The sequence below is a fragment of the Heptranchias perlo genome, chromosome 20 (assembly GCF_035084215.1).
Source record: "Heptranchias perlo isolate sHepPer1 chromosome 20, sHepPer1.hap1, whole genome shotgun sequence".
Classification (NCBI taxonomy): domain Eukaryota; kingdom Metazoa; phylum Chordata; class Chondrichthyes; order Hexanchiformes; family Hexanchidae; genus Heptranchias; species Heptranchias perlo.
Genome location: NC_090344.1, coordinates 8,294,941 through 8,309,390, shown reverse-complemented (window position 1 = coordinate 8,309,390; position 14,450 = coordinate 8,294,941). Strand labels below are relative to the sequence as shown.

The 14,450-nt window shown below is 44.9% G+C and overlaps 3 non-coding genes across 3 annotated transcripts; 1 reads left to right on the top strand and 2 right to left on the bottom strand.

Moving 5' to 3' along the window:
• Nucleotides 1–2,772: 2,772 nt before the first annotated feature.
• trnas-cga (transfer RNA serine (anticodon CGA)) lies at nt 2,773–2,854 on the bottom strand. Its single transcript has one exon. It is a non-coding gene; the product is annotated as a tRNA-Ser (tRNA).
• A 4,700-nt stretch (nt 2,855–7,554) lies between these two features.
• trnai-aau (transfer RNA isoleucine (anticodon AAU)) lies at nt 7,555–7,628 on the top strand. The gene has a single exon. It is a non-coding gene; the product is annotated as a tRNA-Ile (tRNA).
• A 6,224-nt stretch (nt 7,629–13,852) lies between these two features.
• trnan-guu (transfer RNA asparagine (anticodon GUU)) lies at nt 13,853–13,926 on the bottom strand. Its single transcript has one exon. It is a non-coding gene; the product is annotated as a tRNA-Asn (tRNA).
• Between the last annotated feature and the right edge of the window lie 524 nt (nt 13,927–14,450).

Below are 14,450 nucleotides of genomic sequence, written 5' to 3'. Positions count from 1 at the left end.
CAGTGGTCCCAGCACTGGTAAATTGTGAACAACAGTGGTCCCAGCACTGGTAAATTGTGAACAACAGTGATCCCAGAACCGATAAATTGTGAACAACAATGGTCGCAGCACCGACAAATTGTAAACAACAGTGGTCCCAACACCGATAAATTGCGAACAACAGTGGTCCCAGCACCGGTAAATTGTGAACAACAGTGGTCCCAGGACTTTTGACCTTGAACTGCATTTGAAACTTCTGCATAAAATGAAATGAAGTCCCCAAATCGCCCCACGTGGCTCTCAAACGCAATGGGAAGAAGTTCAATGCGAACAATCAGGAATTTAAAGGCAACTCAACGACCTGCACTTTCTTTGAATAAGTTTTGTTCGCCATTATATTTGACCGTGAAATCGCTCTCGGCTTTCATCTTGCTGAAGCAGAGTGTGGCCGCTTTGTATCTGTGAGCATGTCGGTGACGTGGTTAGCTTTGACACTGATCGCTTCCAATTTGTAAAATTTCACCAAGCGTCAGCGAAATGAAACCGAGAATCGAATTGTAAGTGATGAATTGAAGGGATTGGAGCTCCAAGCAGATCTGGAAAATGCACAGTGCAATCGGGCAGGAGTTCGAAATCCACCCTCCAGCCACTCACCAATCATATTAACTGAGCTTTACTCTGGCCCAGTGTCACCGCACTGAAAGCGAGTATTTCTCCGGCATGTTTTTCTTCAGAGTTGCTGGTTTAAGAGTGAAGACTGGCTGCTTGGATTTTCACTCCTACAAGCTTCAACCATTCATTTTGGACTGACTGTAGACAGTTGTTATATTGGTCGCTGCAAACTCAAAGTTTAGCCCAATTAATTATTGGTTCAGCAGGTGACCTCTTCACCTGTCGAGTTGGTGCTGTCGGTTTGCACGGAAGTTTGATGGTTCGAGCTCTTATTTGATTTTTCCTCAGGATTCATCGCCTCAAAGTTCCAGGGTTTCAATGTATTTTTTGGAAGCAAGAAAATTACAATTCTCCTTGGCAGACAAGCCCCCGAAATGCCCGAAGGGAGGCCGCACTCGCTGCAGGAGAGCTGTTTCGCTGTGACATGGAGATTTCTGTAGTGAGCGAGACCAGACTGTTTCTATGTTCAGAAAATAAATGTCACACCCTTTATGTTGGAAAAGCAAAACGGTGGGGATTTTTGTATCAGATGTTCCTCGTTGCGTTACTTTCATCTTGATCGTAGAACCGGTTCGGGCGTTCTTGCAATAAAAGGCGACAATTTCCTATTCATTTTAAATTTAACAACAGCTGCACTGAGCTTTTAATCATACCCTTAAGATACAGTCTATAAAATGATGAAATTTGATCACCTGCAAAGCATAAAAATCTGATTAAAGTTTTGACTGTCTCTCGGTAACCACGTCAACATCTCCTTCAGTATGAAATAGAAAGTTATCGTTTGATTAATGGTGAATAAAACAGTCATTCATCTACCAATAGGGTTTAATTAGTTTCATGTAATTAATTTAATAACTTTTGCTAAAGTTAATTCGCTGACTTGGAATCGAACTCATGCGTTGGTGGGAGCATTAAATTCTCACCATCAGTCCATCGGGGAGCGCCCAAGATTGCGCACGGAACACAGCAGAACTGGTAAGATTTACTTTTCTTTCACTCTTCCGTGATTCATTCAGCTCTGTGTTTATTTTCAGGCCTCTTATCTCTCCCTTCTTTTCAGCTTCTGACTGCGGATATTCTTGTGGTTAAATATTAATAATATAGAATATCTCACAGCCCCAGTATATGTGCTCCTTCTCTGTACAGTTCTGTACAAAATCAAACTGTACGTTTATAACGACGGTGTCTCTCCTTCACCCCCGACAGAAGCAGGAGGAGATGCCACTTTAAACTGCCAGTTGCTTCAAATGATTCATGATGGACCTGCGTGGCCTTGCAGTTTTCCCAGGAGCTGCATTCAGGTTCGTGAATTTTGGAAATGGAAACATGTCCATCAGCAGCTTGTGGTAGTATTTTACCTCACTTTCCATTTCATGTACATGCCTAGTTGCACTTGGTGCTGTCATTGCCTGAACATCACCTTCTGTCGCGATAGTAGTTTGAACAGAAAATGCCATTTTTTTGCGAGCAGCTTGTCTCGCACGATAATGACCTGAATTACAAAGAGGCAAGTAGGAAAGGCCGCGTTGGGCTGCTTGTTCGCACCAAAGAATTTTCAGCGTTTCTTTGTGGTCTAGTGTTTAGATTCGATCATCACCATGGCAACGGTTCGATTGGTGTCTGTCTCAACACTCGCATTTAAACACTCTACCATAAGTGCACTGTATTCAAATTGCTGATTTTTTTCACTGTGAGGTCGAAGAGACATAAATGTGTGGACAATAGCTCCGAATACATCAACTGGGTTGCACCTTTGCTTCTCCCCCCGTCTCAGTCTTTCCATCTTTACCCTTCTCTGCTGGTGTTGCAGGTTCGATCATCCTTGGCCGTTCAAGAAAACCTGAGAAGTCCATCAGGGGAAAATTCAGAGAGTCAAGAGACAGGGACAGGGAGAGATTAAAGTATAGAAACAAATCGGATAAATATCAAGCTTTGCGAACGAGCAGAATTGAAGATGGAGCTTGGTAGAGATTCTTTCACTTGCCGTGCAACTCTGCAAGAGACCATTGGCTCCGAATTAAAAGCATTTGCCACGCTGGATCATCTCTCTGAGGGAGGGAACACGGTCCGTCAACTCCAGTCCTTATTTGTTTGATCATTGAACAAATCTATAAGAAATAGCGCTATGAGCAGGATTCGAACCTGCGCAGGAAAACCCCATTAGATTTCGAGTCCAACGCCTTAACCACTCGGCCATCGCAGCTATGCAAAAACAGAGCAGCTACTGCTACCAAAAGGGTGCAACCAGTGCAGAATTCGGTGCAACCCATCGCCGATCGGCCATCCTGCGATCCATCCAATCACTTTTTCTATTCCGATGGACAGCAATGTGAAGTTGTACACTAACTATTTCATATCAACAATATTAGCCTCTCTTTACCACATTCGTTTTGAATGTGCGACTTGTCATGCCAAGTGAGACTTTTCAGAATTAATTTCTCGAAAGTTACATTGTTGTCTCCCTCGGGATCCGCAGATTATCCACTCAACCACAAGTATAACAGTGACGACACTTCAAAAATACCTCATTGGCTGAAAAGCGCTTTGGGAGCTCTTGAGGTCGTGAAAAGCGCTTTTTAAGACAAGACTTTCTTTCTTTTTATACTGGAATAAAATTACTGATGTTTTCACTATGAGGACGAAGAGACATTAATGTGTAGATATTATCTGCGAGTTCATCATCTGGGTTGGATTTTTAGTTTTCCTCCCGTCTCAGTCTTTCTATCTTTACCCTTCTCTGCTGGTGTCGCAGGTTCGATCAGCTTTGGCCGTTCAAGGCTGCCTGAGAAGTCCATCAGGGGGAAACACAGAGAGACAGAGAGAGACAGAGAGATAAAAGTATCGAAAAAACCTAACGTCAAGTTAGCAGCATTTACGATGGAGATTGGGAGATATAGAATCATAGAATCGTCACTGCACAGAAGGAGGCCATTCGGCCCATCGAGCCTGTGCCAGCTATCTTTAAGTGCAATCCAGATCGTCCCATTCCCCCGTTCTTTCCCCGTATACCTGCAAATATTTTCCCTTCAAATACTTATCCAATTCCTCTTAGAAACAATGATTAAATCTGCTTCCACCACCCTTTCAGGCGATGCATTCCAGATTATATCCACTCGCTAGTTTAAGAAGTTTTTCCTTTTATCGCCTTTGGTTCTTTTGTCAACCACCGTAAATCTGCGTCCTCTGGTTCTCGACCCTTCCGCCAACGGGAGCAGTTTTTTTTTTATTTACTTTATCTAAACCCGTCATGATTTGAACACTTCTATCAAATCTCCACTCAACTTTCTCTGCTCGAAGGGAACAACTCCAGCTTCTCCAGTCTACCCACGTAACTGATGACCTCATCCCTGGAACCATTCCAGTAAATGTTTCTGCACCCTCTCTGACGCCTTCACATCCTTTATAAAGTGCGGTGCCCAGTTTTGGACAGTTGTGGAACATTGTGAAGTTCCCTTCACGTATCTTGATATTTTGCAAGTGACCACTGGGCTCCCAGTTAAAATGATCTGCCGCGGTGGAGTATCTCTCTGAGGGAAGGAATTGCAGCCCGTTATCTCCAGTTCATATTTATTTGAGCATTGAACAAAACTTTACACAATAGCGCCGATAGCACGATTCCAACTTCTGCCGGAATACCCCATTGGGTTTTAGATCTAACGTCTGAACCACGCGACTACCGCAGCTGCGAGCGCCTTTGATGCACGGCTGTAAATCAGAATGAACAGGGTACTCACAGGAGATTTGTGAGACAATATGTTCTTTCAGACAGGTTTCCAACTGGACACATGCAGCCGCGACCGTCTGGACGTTGCTGTTTCACTGGTAGAATTCTCACCTGCCACCCGAGGAGACGGGGATTGGTTCCCGGCCGATGAAGGAGCATTTTCTTTCTGCACCCCTGAAAAGAGATAGATTCACATTCAGCTTCAATCTGCACACCACGTTGAGACATTTTCCTTTCCCTATGTGGTGTTGCGTCGACAAACCCTCTGCATTCCAGCCACGAAACGTCAAACATGCTCTAGAATTAAGTCAATCCTGTATTCTGCAAGGCTGAAAAGATGTGAAAAATAAATGAATGAATTTCCACTGAAAATAGTGACACAGGAGGGCTCGTCCAGGAATTTGAACCCCGGACCTCTCACATATCAATTAGTGAAACGCCCAAAGTGAAAACCATAATCCGAGACCAACGAGCCGTCAGTAACACAGCCGTGCAACCAGTCGAAAGTTTCCCTGCTCCCCACAACCGATCGCCTATCCTATTAGACCGCTCTGTCCATCCAATCATCGAATCATAGAATGATTACAGCACAGAAGGAAGTCAATTCGGCCCATCCAGACCGTGCTATCTCTTTGTCAGAGCAATCCAGTTCGTCTCATTCCCCCGCTCTTTCCACGTGGCCCTGCAATTTTTTCCCTTCAAGTATTTATCCCATTCCTTTTTGATAGCCACGATTGATTCTGCTTCCACCGTTTCAGGCAGCACGTTCCAGATCATAACAAGTCTCTGCGTAAAAAAGTTTTACTCATTTCGCCTTTGGTTTCTTTTGCCAATCACCTTAAATCTGTGTCGTCTGGTTCTCGACCTTTCTGCCAATGGGAACAGCTTCTCTTTATTTACTTTTTCAACACCCTTCATGATTTTGATCACTTCTATCAAATCTCCTCTCAACCGACTCTGCTCTAAGAACAATCCTAACTTCTCCAGTCTGTCCACCTAACTGAAGTCCCTCATCCCTGGAACCATTCCAGTAAATCTTTTCTGCATGCTCCCGGAGGCCTTCACATCCTTCCTAAAATGCGGTGCCCAGAATTGGACACAATACTCTGGTTGTAGCCGAACCAGTGTTTTATAAAGGTTCAACATAACTTTCTTGATTTTGTACTCCATGCCTCTATTGATACCCAGAACCACTTTCTCAGCCTGTCCTGCCACCTTCAAAGATGTGTGCACATATGCCCCCAGGACTCTCTATTCCAGCATTTCATTGAGAATTGTATCATTTAGTTTATATTGCCTCTCCCCATTCTTCCTGCCAAAATATATCACTTCGCACTTCTCTGCATTAAATGTTATCTGCCATGTGTCCGCCCATTCCACCAGCCCGTCTGTGTACTCTTGAAGACTATTATTATCCTCTTCACTGTTTACTCCAATTACTAGTTTTGTGTTATCCGCGAATTTTGAAATTGTTCCTGTCCGGACAAGTCCAATTTATTAATATATATCAAAAAGCAGTGGTCCTAGTCCCGACCCCTGGGAAACAACACTGTCTACCTTCCTCCAGTCCGAAAAAAAATACCTTCACCACGACTGTCTGTTTCCTGTCATTTATCCAATTTAGTATCCATGCTTTTATTCCATGGGCTTCGAAAAACTCAATCAAGTTAGTTAAACACGATTTGCCTTTAACAAATTCGTGATGGCTTTCCTTTATTAATCTACACTTGTCGAACTGGCTGATATTGTTATCCCGTATTTATCGTTTCCAATAGCTTCCCTGCCACCGAGTTTTAACTGACTGGCCTGTAGTTGCTGGGTTTATCCTTGCACACGTTTTTAAAAAGGGAGTAACATTTGAGATTTTCCAGTCGTCTGGCACCACCCCCATATCTCAGGACGATTGGAGATTATGGCCAGCAACTCGAAATTTTCACCCTTACTTCCCTCAGAAACCAAGGATGCATCCGATCCGGACCGTGTGATTACCCACTTTAAGTACAGCCAGCCTTTCTCGTACCTTTTCTTTATCAATTTTTATCCCATCCAGTATCTCCACGACCTCCTCTTTCACTGACTGTGGCAGCTTCTTCTTCCTTGGTGAAGACAGATACAAAGTACTCATTTAATACTTCAGCCTTGCCCTCTGCCTCCGTGCATCATCTGCTTTTCTGGCCCCGAATCTGAATTTCGATTCCGATGTGGTGCAATGTCAAGTTGGACACTATCTATTTCAAGTCAACAATATTAGTCACTCTTCATCAAATTCATTTATGGTGCATTTTCTTACAGTGAAAACACGCATTGAAATCCAGGATATTGTATCGTCCCTTGGGGGTCATCGGACCATCAAATTTTGGGTTAAGAGCCGAACGCGCGAAATGATTGTGCCAGAGAAAAACATCACATCGCATGATTAACAACATTAATTTTTCACCGAGCTAAAGAATGTGGTTGCAGTAACCAATGAACGTTATTAAATTAATTGATGAAACTAATGAAATTCTGTGAAAGATGAATAATTGTTGTAACCGATAACTTTGTGCTGCAGAATCACGGAAATACTAACATGGATAGTGAAACCTTAAATAAGTTTTTGTGTTTTGTATGTGATGCACTTTCACCGTTTTCCACTTTCCAGACTGCATTTAAGGGTCTGGTTTCAAATATTGATAGTTTATGACACTTGGAATTTGGTACAGCCGTTGTTAAAGTTAACAGGAAGGAACAATAATTGTCCCTTCTCGAAGCACAAGTTGACGACTGGAGGTTTATCCGCAGCAAGTTCCTCAAAACTATGTTTTTATGCGGGGACTGAAATAGAGCTTTTTCACGTAAAAGGCGAACATGATAAGCATTACACTACGGAAAACTCAACACACAATTTTCGCAGTCCCTCAGTGTCCTGCCCACTGTTTTCACAGCGGGGCAGTGTGTCAGGGGTGGGCTTTCAATGTTCAGAACATAATTTTTACCAGAATTAAATTTGTCGCATTAAAGTGCTCCTTATCTTTTAATTTCGATTAACACCCTTGCCAGTTTTATGCAGAAACAAGTAACAATGTTTAAGGGATGTGGTGTGTTCAATGTTCGTGCAATAACCGTCTGACGCAGTGTGAGAAGTAAAACACAGACCACCCAATGAGTGCCCCAAACCGATTGCCGTAAAAAAAACAAATGGCCGGTTAGCTTAGTTGGTTAGAGCGTGGTGCTAATAACGCCAAGATCGCGGGTTCGGTCCCCGTACGGGCCATCAGTAATTTATGACATTATTTGAGTGACTTTGAAAATCCAGACTTTGCAAAGAAGGAAGTTCATGCAAAATTCAGAGGGAATCGTTTTTGCAATAGTATTCATTACAATGTTTGATATATCTTTGCCCCTGGGGCGGAGAAAAAAAAATCTTTCCGCTCATTTTTCATTTATCCTTCATTTCTCACTCACCTTTCCGTGTCTCCATCTCTTTCTGTCTGTCTCTTTTCCTATCTCTCCATTTGTTTCCATTTCCGGGACTATTCTTCCAGGTATGCTTCCTGACAAACATTACAACCTGTGTCACTCAGTGTCCGGGTATGTTTACTGACACACATTGCAATCTCTGTCACTCAGTATCCGGGTATGTTTACTGACACACATTACAATCCGTGTCACGCAGTATCCGGGTGTGTTCACTGAAAAACATTACAATCTGTGTCACGAAGTATCAGGGTATGTTTACTGACATACATTACAAACTGTGTCACTCAGTATCCGGGTATGTTTACTGACACACATTACAACCTGAGTCACTGAGTATCTAACAATGTGAAGCAACGAGTTTTATTCCCGCTGTGATATCTCTCTGTCGGTTTGCTGATAAACGTTTAACTCGGGGCCTGTTCCCTTTAACGGTCACAAGCAGTTGGAAACAGACAGAGCGGAGATGAGGAAAAGGCATCAGTTTAGGAATCAAATGCTTCAAATCAAATGTTCGCCGGCGCTGAGAGAGGCAAAAAACAGAGAAAAATGCAGAAAGAAATAAAGCTAAATAAAGATTCTATCAATATTTCTCATCCTTGATGCTTCTCTGCTCCTTCCCCAAGCCTCCAGTGCCGGTTAATATTTCAGTGTAAATTAATGCGAGATTCGACCCAAAGAATGAGATCCAAACAACCAAATTTTGCTGAAATTCGGAATTGAACTCGGGACTTTCAAATTTTTGCATTCTCAACTGAGCTGTATCGGCTCCATCCCAAGTTCGACTGTCTGGCACAGGAATGGGACTGTGCCTGGGCGTTTCCTGCTCTGTGGGGCTCAGTACCACTCCGGGTGAGATCAGGAAACGCACCCCAGACCGGAAACTGTGGTTTTCCTGTTTTGTGTGGAGCAGGTGAACTGCCTCTGCCCAGTGTGACTGCGTCGATGAGTTTCCAGCTCTGATGGGTAATTGAATCCCTTCCCACAGTCCACACTTTTCCACGGTTTCTCCGTGGTCCGGGTGTCCTTGTGTCTCTCCAGGTTGGATGATCAGTTGAAGCCTCGTCCACACACAGGACACGTGTACGGTTTCTCCCCGCTGTGAATGCTGCAGTGTTTTTTCAGGCTGTGGAACTGGTTTAAGCTCTTTCCACAGTCAGTGCACTGGAACACTCTCATTCGGGTGTGTGTGTCTCGGTGCTTTTCCAGTCACACTGATGTTTGAAATCTTCTTCCACAGACAGAAAAGACAAACATTTCTCCTTCCACATTCATCGGTCGATGATATTCAAGTCCTGATGAATCGAGTGACTCTGTCAGATCTTGACGTGATCTTTGGTTTGAATTTCCCGTCTGCAAATCCTCCCCTTCTAATACCCTGTAAAAGTTCACAAAAGTCATCACTCTAAATACAGGATCGAAATTTGGAACAGACAATTCTAGTTTCTATGGAACTTTCTATCCTCTCTTTTCCGCCAAAGCCGTAAATCCCCGTCCCACACACTCTCCCTCCTCCCTGTGCTGAAATCCAAACCCATCCCACCATCTCCAATATTTCTTCCCTCCACTCCCAGTTTTCTCCCTCCCTCTCCTCTGATTGGGTTCAGTTCGACACCCGCTGTGGGCAGAGTGAGGATAAAATAAATGAGGCACTGGGACCCTGAAGCCCCGCCCACTCTTTGTGACCGGTGACTGGGACCCTGAAACCACGCCCACTCGTTGTTCCAGCGCCAAGATGGCCGCGCATGCGCCAAGATTCTACCATGACTTCCGCTCGCAAGATGGCGGCCAGTCACACTGATTTTCGGACGGTTGCTGGTCGGGCCTGTCACCGAGGTGCAAACACTGGGCCTGTGGACTCGGATTTGTGGCCTCAAGACGTCATCAGGTGCTTGTGACGCTTCTCCGCCTACCCACAGGTCCAATTACTCCCCCGTCTTCTCCCGGCCTCCGACTCGCCTGTTCCTCCTCAGTCCTTCGCCACCACTCGCACTGCGCATGCTCAGAGCACAGCCCGGTCCTGGCACCGCGCACTGGACTCCTGTTTTCATTGATAGGGCAAATTCTGAGGCGCGGGGGACTGTGGGGAAATGCCCCGCCATTGAAAGCCGGAATTGGTGAACAGAAAATTAATTATTGTCATCCCATCGAGGTTGGTACCAGGGAAGCAACAAACATAATAAATAAATAAATTATACAGAAACCCGAGTGCTCAGACCTTCCCCATGGTGCGAAGTAAACTGGCCGCTGCTTTTCCGTTAGTAAGTCGCAACTCTGCTGCAGGAGTTCCTCAGGGCAGTGCCCGAGGCCCAACCATCTTCAGCTGCTTCATCAATGACCTTCCCTCCATCATAAGGTCAGAAATGGGGACGTTCGCTGATGACTGCACAGTGTTCAGTTCCATTCGCAACCCCTCAGATATTGAAGCAGTCCGAGCCTGCATGCAGCAAGACCTGGACAACATCCAGGCTTGTGCTGATAAGTGTCAAGTAACATTCGCGCCAGATAAGTGCCAGGCAATGACCATCTCCAACAAGAGAGAGTCTAACCACCTCCCCTTGACATTCAACGGCATTACCATCGCCGAATCCCCCACCATCAACATCCTGGGGGTCACCATTGACCAGAAACTTAACTGGACCAGCCATATAAATACTGTGGCTACGAGAACAGGTCAGAGGCTGGGTATTCTGCGGCGAGTGACTCACCTCCTGACTCCCCAAAGCCTTTCCACCATCTACAAGGCACAAGTCAGGAGTGTGATGGAATACTCTCCACTTGCCTGGATGAGTGCAGCTCCAACAACACTCAAGAAGCTCGACACCATCCAAGATAAAGCAGCCCGCTTGATTGGCACCGCATCCACCACCCTAAACATTCACTCCCTTCACCACCGGCGCACTGTGGCTGCAGTGTGCACCATCCACAGGATGCACTGCAGCAACTCGCCAAGGCTTCTTCGACAGCACCTCCCAAACCCGCGACCTCTACCACCTAGAAGGACAAGGGCAGCAGGCGCATGGGAACAACACCACCTGCACGTTCCCCTCCAAGTCACACACCATCCCGACTTGGAAATATATCGCCGTTCCTTCATTGTTGCTGGGTCAAAATCCTGGAACTCCCTTCCTAACAGCACTGTGGGAGAACCGTCACCACACGGACTGCAGCGGTTCAAGAAGGCGGCTCACCACCACCTTCTCGAGGGCAATTAGGGATGGGCAATAAATGCCGGCATTGCCAGCGACGCCCACATCCCGTGAACGAATAAAAAAAAACTCAGGCCCGACCCGCCCAGTCTGGTTTAATTGCTAAATGTTCTCTCACTCGAATTCAGACCTGTCATTCTCAGGGAAACTGACGATGTCTCATTTTTTCTGTGCCCTAACCGAGAGCCAGTTAGTGGCTTTAATAAGCTGTCAACAACTTTTGCAAAAGTGGAAGGAGGTGAAAAATTCCACGAGCGATGCCTCAATACACAAGGGACCACGGACACTGTGACACCAAATCGAGGGCAACTTACACGGGACACCAAATCCGGGAACAACTTACACTGAGACACCAAATCCAGGGACCACTGACACTGGGACACCAAATCCAGGAAACACTAACACTGAGACACCAAATCCAAGGACACGTGGACACAGGGAAACGAAATCTCGAGACCACTTCCACAGAGACACCAAATCCAGGGACCACTTGCACTGAGACGCCAAGTCCAGGGATCATTTACATTTGGACACCAAATACAGGGATCAGTTACACAGAGACACCAATTCCAGCGACCACTAAAATGGTGACATCCTTTTTGCACCTTCTCCAGTATCTCCATATCCTTCATATAATATGGAGACCAGAACGGTTCACAGTGCTCCAAGTGTAGTCTAATCAAGTTTCTATACAAGTTTAACATAGCTTTCCAATTCTATCCCTCTAGAATTGAACCCTAGTGTTTGGTTTGCTTTTTAATGGCCATTTTAAACTGCATCACTAATTTTAGTGATTTGTGGATCTGTGTCCCCAGATCTCTCTACTCCTCTACCCCATATAGACTCTTATTATCCAAGCATTATGAGGCCTCCTTGTTCTTGCTACCAAGATGCTCCACTTCATCCTCATCTTTATTAAAATTAATTTGCCAATTACACCTCCATTCTGCAAGTTTATTAATGTCTTCTTGTATATTTTTGTAGTCTTGATCAGTATCAGCTTTACCCCGCCCCAAACTGGTGTCATCCGTAAATTTTGAAATTGTCCATCCGATTCCCGAGTCCAAATCGTTCATATAAATTGTGAACAGTCGTCCCAGCACCGATCATTGTGGAACACCACTTTCCACCTTTTACCAGTCTGAGTAGCGACCCTTAACCCCTACTTTCTGCTTTAGTGCAGTGATCAAGATAAATCTCTTTGCACAGGGAGTTGTGAAATTGTGGAAATCACTTCCAAAGTTGTTTAATTACAAGTTCTCCTCATGTTTTTATCCAAGACATCACACAGCCCAGTCATTTACTCCAAATGTTGATGCAATGGTTCAAGCTAAGAGGTGCCAGGTATCGGGAGCAGCAGCAGCAATAAATAAAATCTAAACGTAAGTAAGTACCAATATAGTTAATCTTCATCTATTTCCAGTTTAATAACTTTTGCGGAATGTGGCCCAGGCCAAGTGCCATGATATCAGATCAGGCTCACCATCGAAAATGAGTTTGACACCCCTGAGATGGACAATGTGAACCGGATTACCCTCATCCACTAACCCAGCAACTTCTTCAAAAAACTCAAGCAAGTTTGTAAGACACGACCTTGTTTTTCGGATGCCGCGTTGAGTATCTCGAATGGCTCCTTCTCTTTCCCCGTGGTCAAAACAGCATCTCTTAGGATCCATTCAAGCATCTTCCATCTGATCGATGTCACACTGATGGGCCCGTCATCCCCAGTCTCTGATTTGTCCCCTTTAATGAAAATGGGAACTACGTGAGCTACCTTCCAATCTCAGGGGACAATCCCTGACTCTATTGAGCTGTTGAAGATACAGGCAATAGGCTCACAGACCACCCGTCCCATCTCTTAAAACACCCGTGGGTGAATATCATCTGGACCTGGAGCACAATCTATTTTGAGATTTCGTATTTTATCCAAGATGACATCACTTTCTATTTTAATATTTATGATGTTATTGTCGACAGCGCATCCCACAGCTGGAATCTCAGCATCAATCACAGGAGTGCAGGCTGATGAGAAATAATCATTTAACAGCTCTGCCATAGTCCGGGAATCTGTCCTGAACTGCCTTTCAGTGGACCTAAACGATCTTTAATGGTCTTCTGACTCCCGACGCAGCTGAAAAGGCGTTTGCTTTTATTCCCACAATTGTGCACCATCTTCTTTTCCAATGATCTCGTAGCTTCTCTAATCGCTGATTTTGACCCCCTCTATTGTGGGTGATATTTGACACTATCCTCCTGTAAACTGAATTCATCCTGATCTGACCTGAGTTAAATGTAAGACAGTTCGGGGAGTCAGGAATCATTCACCCTGAGACCTAAACTAACAGGTGAAATCCCAGACGGTTCCTTCGTAAGGTTTCCTCTGGTTCCTCGGCATATATTTGTCAGGATGCCGAAACCCAGCTTTCTTACAGTCCACTCCTGGAGGTCCCACTCCCTGAGCCTACAACCTTCAGCAGTGTCAGTGGTGGAGTTCACAAATGAACTGAAACCCTTCGGAATGCGAAAACAATTTTGCGTTTCCAAAATAAAAGGACTGACATTTATTGTGGAAACAGTCTGGTGTCGCTCACTGCAGAAACATCCATGTCAGAGTGAAGCGGCTCTCCTGCAATCTTTCGACCTTGTCTGTCAAGAAGAATTCTGATTTCCGTGAAGGCAATCTCAGGTTAAATGGTGCAAGATTGGCCGTGCTCAGCTGGCCATCGAAACCGTGCATTTTTTTTGCAGACAAAACATATATTTGAAACCTGGAAATACGAGACCATGAAACTTAAGGTAAAATTTTCCCCACCGTCCCTGGGTGGGCTCGAACCACCAACCTTTCAGTTAACAGCCGAACGCGCTAACCGATTGCGCCACAGAGACACGACACGTTTGTTTTGAGCCATTGATTCAACCAGCTAAAAATTCAGTTTGCCGCGATCAATATAACCTCTCTCTGCTATCAATTTACTTTTCCAAAATAAAGGGTGTGAAGCTTGCATGAGTGAAAATCTGTGCTCTATTATTTCTGAACATTAAACTCACCTTGCCATTAAACATCTGTATGTTTGAAGTCTTAGTCCCATCGTGGCAGAGAGGATTGATTTTTCGAGCTGTGATTCTCCATTCTCTATTCCAGTAATATTCAGGTGTGGTGAAAATGAGAGGAGATGAAACGAGCAGGTCCAACGAGCAGGTCTGTGGCACTACACGGTGTCTACAAAGTTGTCGCTTGCACGTACAATGAAGCTGACGGCAGTTTTCACCATTAAACCAGTAACTATGATGTTAAGAAAGAATGTGGCCGACAAACATTCGATTTCCGCGCGGTGACACTGGGTCAGAGTAAAGTTCAGTTAATGCGATTGCCGAGTGGCGAGAGGTTGGATTTGGAACTCCTGTGCGGC